Source organism: Octopus sinensis, linkage group LG17 (genome assembly GCF_006345805.1).
Source record: "Octopus sinensis linkage group LG17, ASM634580v1, whole genome shotgun sequence".
NCBI lineage: Eukaryota > Metazoa > Mollusca > Cephalopoda > Octopoda > Octopodidae > Octopus > Octopus sinensis.
In genome coordinates this window covers 51,899,018-51,910,369 of record NC_043013.1, presented here as the reverse complement: position 1 = coordinate 51,910,369, position 11,352 = coordinate 51,899,018, and positions in this window count along the sequence as shown.

The window sequence follows — 11,352 nt, the reverse complement described above, 5'->3', positions numbered from 1 at the left end:
GTTTTATAACAGAGAAAATCACATCTAATATATTTGGTATTCATTCAGAGGCAATATGCAGTAATAATGATGAGGCGGCAAACTGGCAGAATCGTTATGATGCCGGGCGAAACGCATGGCGGTATTTCGTCTGCCGCTACGTTCTGAGTTCAAATTCCGCCGTGGTCGACTTTGCCTTTCATCCTTTCGGGGTCGATTAAATATGTGCCAGTTATGCATTAAAGCCGTGGTAATCGGCTTAATTCCTTTGACTGTCCTTGTTTTACCCCTCTATGTTTAGCCACCTTGTGGGCAATGATATTACTGTAAGTACATATTTCTTTCGCTCTCTTTCTAATTTAAAAGATTTTACGATTTGAGAAAACAAACAAAGTTATGTTAAGAACAATTTGATTTGGTTTCCATAAATAAATTTATTTAAAATTAATATAGAATTAAAATTTCATAAATACTGCACTGATGAAATCCATTAAGATTGAAACTCTTAAAGTAAGTTGATAGAATCGTTATTGCGTCGTACAAATTACCTTGCAGTTTTTATTCCAGCTATTTATGTTCTGAACCCAAATTCAACCATTGCTAACTTTGCTTTTATACTTCTGGGAGATCGATAAAATGAAGCAACAATGGAATACTGGGTGAGATTTAATGAAATAACTCCTATCCTCAAATCTGTGGTCTTGTATCTTGTTAATACATCGACCCTCATTGATCACGGGCGTTTGGATCCATAAAAGCACAGCGATAAATGGATCCTCTCCCTGCGTCCTATATATGGAATGAATAGTTGATTCATTCACACCAAACTCACAGCCCACAGCAGCGAAGCTTCCAACGTCACATATTTTTGTGATCATCTCAACCTTTATCTATGGAGCAGTGTTTCTCAACCGGGGTCCATATGATCTCTGGAAGTCTATATAAGATTTCTGGAGGTACACACAAGCAAAATGATAAATTGGGGGTCCACAATAGCATTTTAAGGATCCAAGAATAAAATTTGATATAAATGCATTTATTGCAAGACACAGCTAGGATTCCTTTTCCAACGTTTTACAGAGTTCAGCCTACAGAAGTTAATGAGTGAAAAACAAAATAGAAATTTTGAAAGAAGTATCAACAAAATTGGTTTGTAAATAGAGAATGGCTACGGGAAGGGTCCCAATATAAAACAGTAATCAAAGGTGTTTATAGATTCAAAATGGTTGAGAACCTCTGCTATAGAAAATGCACTCGTCTGCATCGTTCGTTAGGAGCAAGGGTCTTCGTATTTTTTCTATTCACTGATTTCATGTCGATGAATATGCGTATGTAAATCCGTACAAAAATACCCAGCATTGCACCACAGTCATGTAAACACAAGCGATAGTCAATGCATTCTGGGTAGCTGAACATTGTGGTTGCCGCTGGTGGGAAGGGGGTACATTTTTGCGATACGAGCAGAAACTTTGACTGATCGCCATCCCGTGCCATCACAGATCAGTCCGTATTATTCTGGATCAGTGATGAAAGAATCATTGATAAACGAGGCTACGTGTACGATATAATAGATAGGAAATAGATTCTTTCCTTTTACAAAAGAAAAGAGATTAACAGATGATAGCAATTTGAGGCATGCGATCTAATGCCTCCCCACCAGAACAATGAATGTTCGTATGACAACGGTCATGATGACTGATAGAACGGCTGGTTCAAAGAGGTCTGGAAGTTATGAGTCTGCACTCACTTCTAAGACTCATAATCACACAAAAGTATACCCGTAGCGAAAACAAAAAGAAAAGAAAATGTTGATATGAATACTGAATAAATATGAAACGACAGTTCTATATTTAAGAGATGAGGAATTATGTACATTATTTACATTTGACGGATATTAGTCCTCATCTTGTTTGTTGTTAACACAACGTTTCATCAGGTGTCTTGGAGAAATTTCGAACCTGGGTTCTCATTCCTCAGGTATTTTTCGATATTATTATTATTATTATTATTCAGGTCACTGCCTGGAATCGAACTCGGAATTTTGGGGTTAGTAGCCCGCGCTCTTAACCACTACGGCATATGACGTAGTGGTTAAGAGCGCGGGCTACTAAGCCCAAAATTCCGAGTTCGATTCCAGGCAGTGACCTGAATAATAATAATAATAATAATAACATCGAAAAATACCTTAGGAATGAGAACCCAGGTTCGAAATTTCCCCGTCGTTTTATATATATATATATATAATTATATATATATATATATATATATATTATATCTTGACAACCGATGCTGGTGTGATTGCGTCCTCGTAACTTAGCGGTTCGACAAAAATGACCGATACAATTAGTACTAGACTTGCAAAGAATAAGTCCTGGAGTCGATTTGCTCGACTAAAGTCGGTGCTCCAGCATGGTCGCAACCAGATGACTGAAAGAAGTAAAAGAACAAAACAATATATATATATATATAATTTATAAATTCTATAAGATGTGTGTTTGTATATGATATCTGCGTCTATGTATGTATGTATGTAAATGTGTAGTGAGTGTATGAATGTAATGTATGAAAGAATATTTCTGTTTCTTTTTAAATATTTCTATGAATTCCTGTAATAAAGAAGCAACTTTTTTTCCTAATTAATAAAAAAAAAAAAAAAATTAATCAGTAGAATTTAAATAACAACAAACGTGTCGAATTTCATATTGAATTTCAAATAATATAATAATAATAATAATTTCAATAATAATAATGATAAGAAGAATATATTAAAATAACGTCTTACATATTTTTACTGTTCCGCTTACCGATTCAGTTTGTGTAATATAATTTCGATGGTTTTCTGTCTTTCTCTAAAACAGCCCCAGCTTTTGGAAATGTTTTATTTACAATCTAGTAACACAGACAAGAGCTGTAATAATTAGTGGTACAAATGTGAATTTATAATTCATTATACATTATGATTTGTTATAAACTTATACGTTGATAATATTCACGATGGCACGGGTGGCTATGTGGTTGTGAAGCTTGCTTATCAATTACGTGGTCTTGAGTTCAGTTTCACTGAATAAATATAAAATAGCAATCAAAGGTGTCTTCTTTATCCTGGGCCGAACAAAGCCTTGTAAGTGGATTTTGTAAATGAAATCTGGAAAAAAAAAAACCCGTGTACACACACACACACACACACATATAAGAACCAGGCATCGAGGTGTAGGAGGAAAGTTAGATTCATGCAATCACAGAGAATATTATTGTGACGGAAGCTTGTGGATTTTTTCTTTTACTGAGATACAAAAAAAAATTGAAAAAAGTTTATTTTATATTTCAAGATGGCCAACCAGGCTTGCCGGGTATGCAAATAAAAATACAAGTGTTAAAGAATGGAGCAGATACGATCCGGGCTACATACGTTTCATAGCAGAACCCCGTAAGTGGTAATCACTTCTGAGGTTCCGCACGCTATAAAACATGGAACCCGGATCGTATCTGCTCCATTCCTTAACACACACACACACACACACACACACACACCACACACACACACACACATTTCGTTTTGGGATTTGGTTTCCAAGATTCTTTATGTGAGTTTGTGTTGAAGCAAAACTATTGAAAAGGTTGCAAGACGCAATGAAAATTTTAGAAAAAAAAAGGAAATAAGTGAAAATTTTACCGGTCAGCGTGTTAAATTGTAACGCACCAAAAGAGAATGACTCTCCTCAGACACAACAGAATATATATAGGTGTGTGTGTGTGTATGTGTGTGTGTGTGTGTGTAGTGTGTGTGTGTTGTGACTAAACGCTTCCCACTGATGAAATACCTATTTCTTTATTACCCACAAGGGGATAAACACAGAGAGGACATACAGTGCGTAACTGGTACTTATTTAATCGACCCCGAAAGGATGAAAGGCAAAGTCGACTTCGTCGGAATTTGAACTCAGAATATAAAGACTGACATAATACCTATTTCTTTACCACCCACAAGGGGCTAAACATAGAGTGGACAAACAAGGACAGACAAAGAGATTAAGTCGATTACATCGACCCCAATGCGTAACTGGTACTTAATTTATCGATCCCGAAAAGGATGAAAGGCAAAGTCGATCTCGGCGGAATTTGAACTCAGAACTTAACGGCAGACGAAATACCGCTAAGCATTTCGCCCGGCTTGCTAACGATTCTGCCAGTTCACCGCCTTATAATATTCTTGAGAAAATAACTCCTGGGATGGATTCGTTCGAGTAAACCTTTCGTGGTGGGGTCGCAGTCTGTCCACAGTTTAATGAATGAAAGAAGTAAAAGAGATTAAAAATACGCCACATACCTGTGGCTTATCTTCCACGTATTATCGATATCTTTCCTGAAGCTGCCTTCTTGGAATATTTCTTTCGAATGGTTACAAATATAAAAGCCACTCACTGTGCTTTCCAGGCACAAAGATGAGAATGGTTACCTTTGTAGTTTTCCGATTCTTTGCAGTGATTTTGAAGGACTGAAAAGGAAAATTGCGCCAGTGGGATTTGAACTCAGGAGTGCGGCAAGACTGGACAAATGCCGCAGGACATTTTGTTCAACGATTCTACCACCTCACTGCCGGAAGGAGGCGTTAACGGTCGAAAGCGGTTGTACCATCAATTTACACCAGTGCTTCTCAACCGGGGTCTATATAGCCGTTGAGGGTCCACATAAGATGTTATTAACTTTATTTTTTTTTATTCATTTACTTGTTTCAGTCATTTGACTGCGGCCATGCAGGAGCACCGCCTTTAGTCGAACATATCGACACCAGGACTTATTCTTTGTGAGTCTAGTACTTATTCTATCGGTTCCTTATTGCCGAACTGCTATATTACGGGTACGTAAACAAAACAACATCGGTTGTCAAACGATTGTGGTGGGTGGGGGACAAACAGACACACACACATAAATATATATACACACGATGGGTTACTCTCAGTTTCTGCCTACCAGATCCATTCACAAAGCTTTGGTCGGCCCGAGGCTATACTAGAAGACACTTGCCCAAGGTGTGGGACTGAACCCGGAACCATGTGGTTGGGAAGCAAGCTTCTTACGACACAGCCACGCCTGCACCTGTCCAAATAAGTGATTATGCTTCCACAGTACACAAAACATATTAAACAATTTTTAATACAATTCCTTATTATGATTGCATTATAGGATTTTTTAAACATCGAAAGCCTAAGAAAAGTAGGAACCAAAAGAGTCTCATCGGGGAAAATGGTTGAGAGGCACTGATCTGAACAACAGTGAAAGCCGTTACAAGTAAGAGACAGGTATGTAGAGAATAGTGTGGGTCATGTACGAGAACCTTGGCGTGCACCACATATTCTATCTTTTTCAGAGTGTGTGTGTATGAGCGCACGTGTATAATTATATATACACATACACGTATATATACATATACTTATATATATGTATACATATATATATTATATATATATACATATATATATATATTTATATATAATATACATAAATAGTATATATATATCATACATATATATACATACATACATATATATATAGACATACATACATATATATATAGACATACATACAGATATATATCTGCATGCATACATACATATACACACACATATATTATATATATTTATGTATATATATATATATATATATATATATATATATACACATTCCTACATATGTTTATGTATGTTATATATATACATACATGTGCGTGTATGTCTGTATGAGTATGCGTGTGTTTGTGGATGTACTTATGTATACGGGTACGTACGCAAACATATCCATTGGTGTGTATATAAAGTTACACACCTTCACACACACACACACACACCTTCACACACACACACACACAAGCCAGTCGTTTCACCAGACAAAGTTATGTAGTGATGTGATACATAATTGTCTTCACAGTAGAAATTCCTGTGCCCGGATGTTTGTATGTGTGTATGTGTGTATGTATATGTGTGTGTGTATCTATCTAATATACATGTGTGTGTATGCATACGTACGTAAGCTCTGGCCTTCTTTTCTACAACTCTTAGCCAGCTCATTTCAAATGTTATTTCCATTAAACATTATTGTTTGTAATACAACTACTGTTGTTATTGCTGTTGTTGTTGTTGTTTGTGTGCCGCCATCTTGACAGGTAAGTAGCTGTTGTTTGTTCCATGTTTCAACATAAAGTGATATATTATTTTGTTGTCGCTCTCTTTTCCTGTTTCAAATGAAATACAAAACTTACTGCACTTCTCTTTTTCATTTCTTTTTTATACACACACACACACACACAGACACACACATATCCGTTTACCTATTTGTTTGCTTATGTATTCATTAATTTATTATTATTATTATTATTATTATTATCATTATTATTATTATTATTATTATTATTATTATTATTATCATTATCATTATCATGATCATCATTATTATTATTATTATTATTATTATTATTATTATTATCATTATTATTATTATTATTATTATTTTTATTATTATTATTATTTTTATTATTATTATTATTATTTTTATTATTATTATTATTTTTATTATTATCATTATTATTATTATTATTTTTATTTTTATTATTATCATTATATTATTATTATTATTATTATTATTATTATTATTATTATTATTACGATTACTATTATTATTATTATTATTATTTTATCATCATCATCATCATCATTATTATTATTATTATTGTTGTTGTTGTTGTTGCACTTCTTTTTCTTCTTCTCTCCTACTGTTCCTCCTCCTCCTCTTCCCCCCCTTCTTCTTCTTCTTAGTATTACTATTATTAAAAAGTATTATTATATTATATTATTATTATTATTATTATTATTATTATTATTGTTGTTGTTGTTGTTGTTGTTGTTGTTTTTATAATTGTTGCACTTCTTTTCCTCCTTCTTCTCCTCTACTGTTCCGCATCCTCCTTCTCCTCCTCCTCCCCTCCTTCTTCTTCATCTTCTTAGTATTACTATTATTAAAAAGTATTATTATTATTAGTAGTAGTAGTATTACTATTACCATTGTATCACAATCTATGTCCAGATGCTGTTTATATGTTCTTATATATTCATTCATTGTTTCCTCCATTCAAAAAGATGTTCAGTGTCGTACACACACACACACACACACACACTTACATACAATTCACGCATAAACACATGCGTATACACACACACAACACACACACACACACATATATATATATATATATAGGCAAATGAGTGGCTGTGTGGTAAGAAGGTTGTTTCCCAGCGATATGGTTCCAGGTTCAGTCCCACTGCATGCCACCTTGGGCAAGTGTCTCCTACTATAGTTTCAGGCCGACCAAAGCCTTGTCAGTGGATTTGGTAGTCGGAAACTGAAAGAAGCCCGTCTGATATATATATTATATATATATATATATATATATATATATATAATATAAGCTCTATGAATGTGTCTGTGTTTGTCCTCCTATCACAACTTCACAACCAGTGTTAGTGTGTTTACGTCCCCGTAATATAGCGGTTCGGTAAAAGAGCCCAATAGAATAAATACTAGGCTTACAAAGAATAAGTACTGGGGTCAATTTATTCGACTCAAAATTCAAGGCGGTGCCCCAGAATGACTGCAGTCTAATAAGTGGAACCGGTAAACGATAAAAAATAAAAGATGTCGATATACGCGTACACATATACACGCAGACGTATACTGACAGAGAAGCAGGCATATACACATATAATAGATATATGCATATATATACATATATCTATATACATATTCATATATATACACAAGAACATAGATACTTGCAAAAATATATGGACCCACTTATATATGTATGTATGTATGTATGTATGTATGTATGTATGTATGTATGTATGCATGTATGTATATGTACAGACAGATATATGTATATATCTATGCCCCCCCACACACACATATATACATATATATATATATATATATATATATATATATATATCATATATACACACACAGATGTAATGAGAGAGAGTAAGAGAGACAGAGACGCGTGATAGCATGTGTATCAGTGCCAATATTGTTGTTAAATAAGATATCCGCCATGTTAATTTATATGTGATGTCATTTGTTAGTCCTGTCTTCGGAGAGATAATTAGTGCAATTCTTGAAAGACATAATTACATAATTACACGTGCCTATATGCTATATATATTATATGTATGTATACATACTGATATATACATGTACAAAAGTGCCAGAGTAACTACTTAGGAGTGTTAAGGTTTAGAAATGTGAACAATTTTGTGTGTGTGTGTATGTACGCGCGCGCGCACACTAACATGAATATATATATATATACACATATATATATATATGTATGTATGTATGCATGTATGTATGTATGTATGTATGTAGGTATGTATGTATGTATGTATACACGCTTTACATGAATCTACGTATATGTAACGCATGTGAATATACGTATATATATATGTGTGTGTGTGTATGTGTGTGCGTGTGTGTGTGTGCTTGTGTATATATTTCTCTGTGCACCTGTGTGTGTTTGTCAGTTTCTCTTTCACTGCTCGCTAGTTCAACAGCCAAACCTAAAAACTTCAGCTTTCACACAAACATAACATCTCTGTGCATTATGATATACTCACATAATTACTGTTTTTGTTTTACATAAACACTGAAGCATGAAACTATGTGCTATGTTAGTTAAGGCTGGCTTTCGTCTTGTAAACTAAAGTCTCGTATGTACAACTGAACACAATATAGCGGAATCGAAATGTCAACTCAATTATGTGGCGAAACATGTTATACTTCTCCCAAATGATATTGTAATAATTTGTTCTTCTTAAATAACAGTTTGATTGCTTTTGCAGATGTAGATAAGAGTACGTGCGTTTTTTCTGAAATATTCACTTATTATCTTGTTTCTCTAATATATTTTAAATATGATCCCTCTCCATTTAAAATGATTTAGAATTTATATAGATATTTTTTGCGTTCTTTTATTCGCCTGTTTTGAAATGGAGGAAGATCTTGGGTTTCTTCGTGCCAGTAATCTTGTCCGAATGCTAGAAACTTTATCTCAGTGGACTGGGCCAAAACACAATTGGTGATGTTAAACTGAGCATTGCATGAAGAGTTCCAATTTGAAACAGGGCACAGTAGATTTGGTTGGATTCTGTAGTATGAATACGCTGTGGTTAAAAAGTCCCAATCTCTGCTTGCAGGATATATGTAATATTTCTCTAATGAAGAAGACAAACAATTAGTCAAGCCTAACCACATAGTGTATTTACATTATGCTTCAATATAAAATGGTAAAAAAAAAGGGTAAAATATCTTAGAGGCTAAGATATTTATGAATCGCACCAGGGCAACAAACATAGCGGTGGTGACGTCAGACATGACGTCATCTTGTTTTTTTATGTCTAATTTCAACGAATGTAGATCTCTATAGCTCTTTGACTTCTTTGTGCCCTAATTCTCAGATACTAGACAGGAACCATGAGTACGGCAATAGCGTTTCATATACATACATACATACATACATACATACATACATACATACATACATACATACATACATACATACATATATATATACATATATATATATACAGCCACAGACACATATATATACACTTATATATACATATAAATGTATGTATTTGTATATATATAAATGTATGTGTATGTATGTGTATATATACGAGTGTCTGTATGTGTGTGTGTATACATATGATATATAGATATATGGAGAGGTAGACACTGAGGGAGTGAGAGTGAGAGAGAGAGAGAACGGTAGGGTGGCAAATATGGATACATAGGGACTTGAAGCTGAGCCCACATTGTGACATTCTGAATGATTGATAGGCAAAGAGGAAGTGAGATGGTCGTAGCCAGACACACAGACGTGAAGTCACACATACATACATACATACATACATTACATACATACATACATACAGACAGACAGACAGACAGACAGACATTTTTCCGTGGTGAAGAAACGCTTACTTAAACACAAAAACATATTTATCCAATTCTCTCGACCATATATCCACCCTGGATTCATTCTGGATGTCACAAATTCCGTTTTAACTTACATTCATCTGCACACCCACTTATATATAGACACGCTCTCAAACTCATATACTTACATGCAGACATAGATAGATTCGTATACATACACACACACACACACACATACACATATATATATATGTACATATACATATATGTACATATGTATACACATGTATATGCATATCTATATATACATATGTGTGTATGTAATTATATATGCATATGTATACCTATGTCCATCTATCTATCTATCTATCTATCTACCTATCTATCTATCTTGAAACTTGCAAATAGACAGATAAACAGTCATATGGCTAGATAAATAGATAGATAGATAGATAGTTGGATGGATAGATAGACTGACAGATAGATAGATAGATAGATAGATAGATAGATAGATAGATAGATAGATAGATAGATAGGTAGGTAGATAGATATATATATATATAGATAGATAGATAGATAGATAGATAGATAGATAGATAGATATATAGATAGATAGATAGATAGATAGATAGATAGATAGAGATAGATAGATAGATAGATAGATAGATAGATAGATAGATAGATAGATAGCTATTTTAATAGATAAACAGTCAGACAAATAGACAGACAGACAGAGGACATATTTCCATTTCACTGTCGCTCTTGATGCTTCTAAACACATACTGATGCTGTACTATTCAGTCACATTTCTCCTCCTCACATCATCTATACAAGTGGTTTTCATCCATCTTTTATCCTTACCTATGGATCCCTTTGTTTCATGTCTTACTCGGGATAGACCCTCATAGCCCGTTCGATGTTTTAAAAAATTTGATTATATCTTCTAGAATTAAATATTATTAGCACGCCCGGCGAAATGCTTGGCGGTGTTTCGTCTGCCGCTACGTTCTGAGTTCAAATTCCGCCGAGGTCGACTTTGCCTGTCATCCTTTCGGGGTCGATTAAATAAGTACCAGTTACGCGCTGGAGTCGATATAATCGACTTAATCCGTTTGTCTGTCCTTGTTTGTCCTCTCTGTATTTAGCCCCTTGAATTTCGTCTGTCTTTACGTTGTGAGTTCAAATTCCTTCGAGGTCGACTTTGCCTTTCATCCTTTCGGGGCCGGTAAATTAAGTACCAGTTACGCACTAGGATCGATGAAATCAACTAGTTCCCTCTCCCAAAATTTCAGACCTTGTACCTTTAGTAGAAAGAAATATTAGGAATTGTATGAAAAAAAATTTTTTTTATATTTTGTATAACAGAAATATAAGCAATGTATTGCA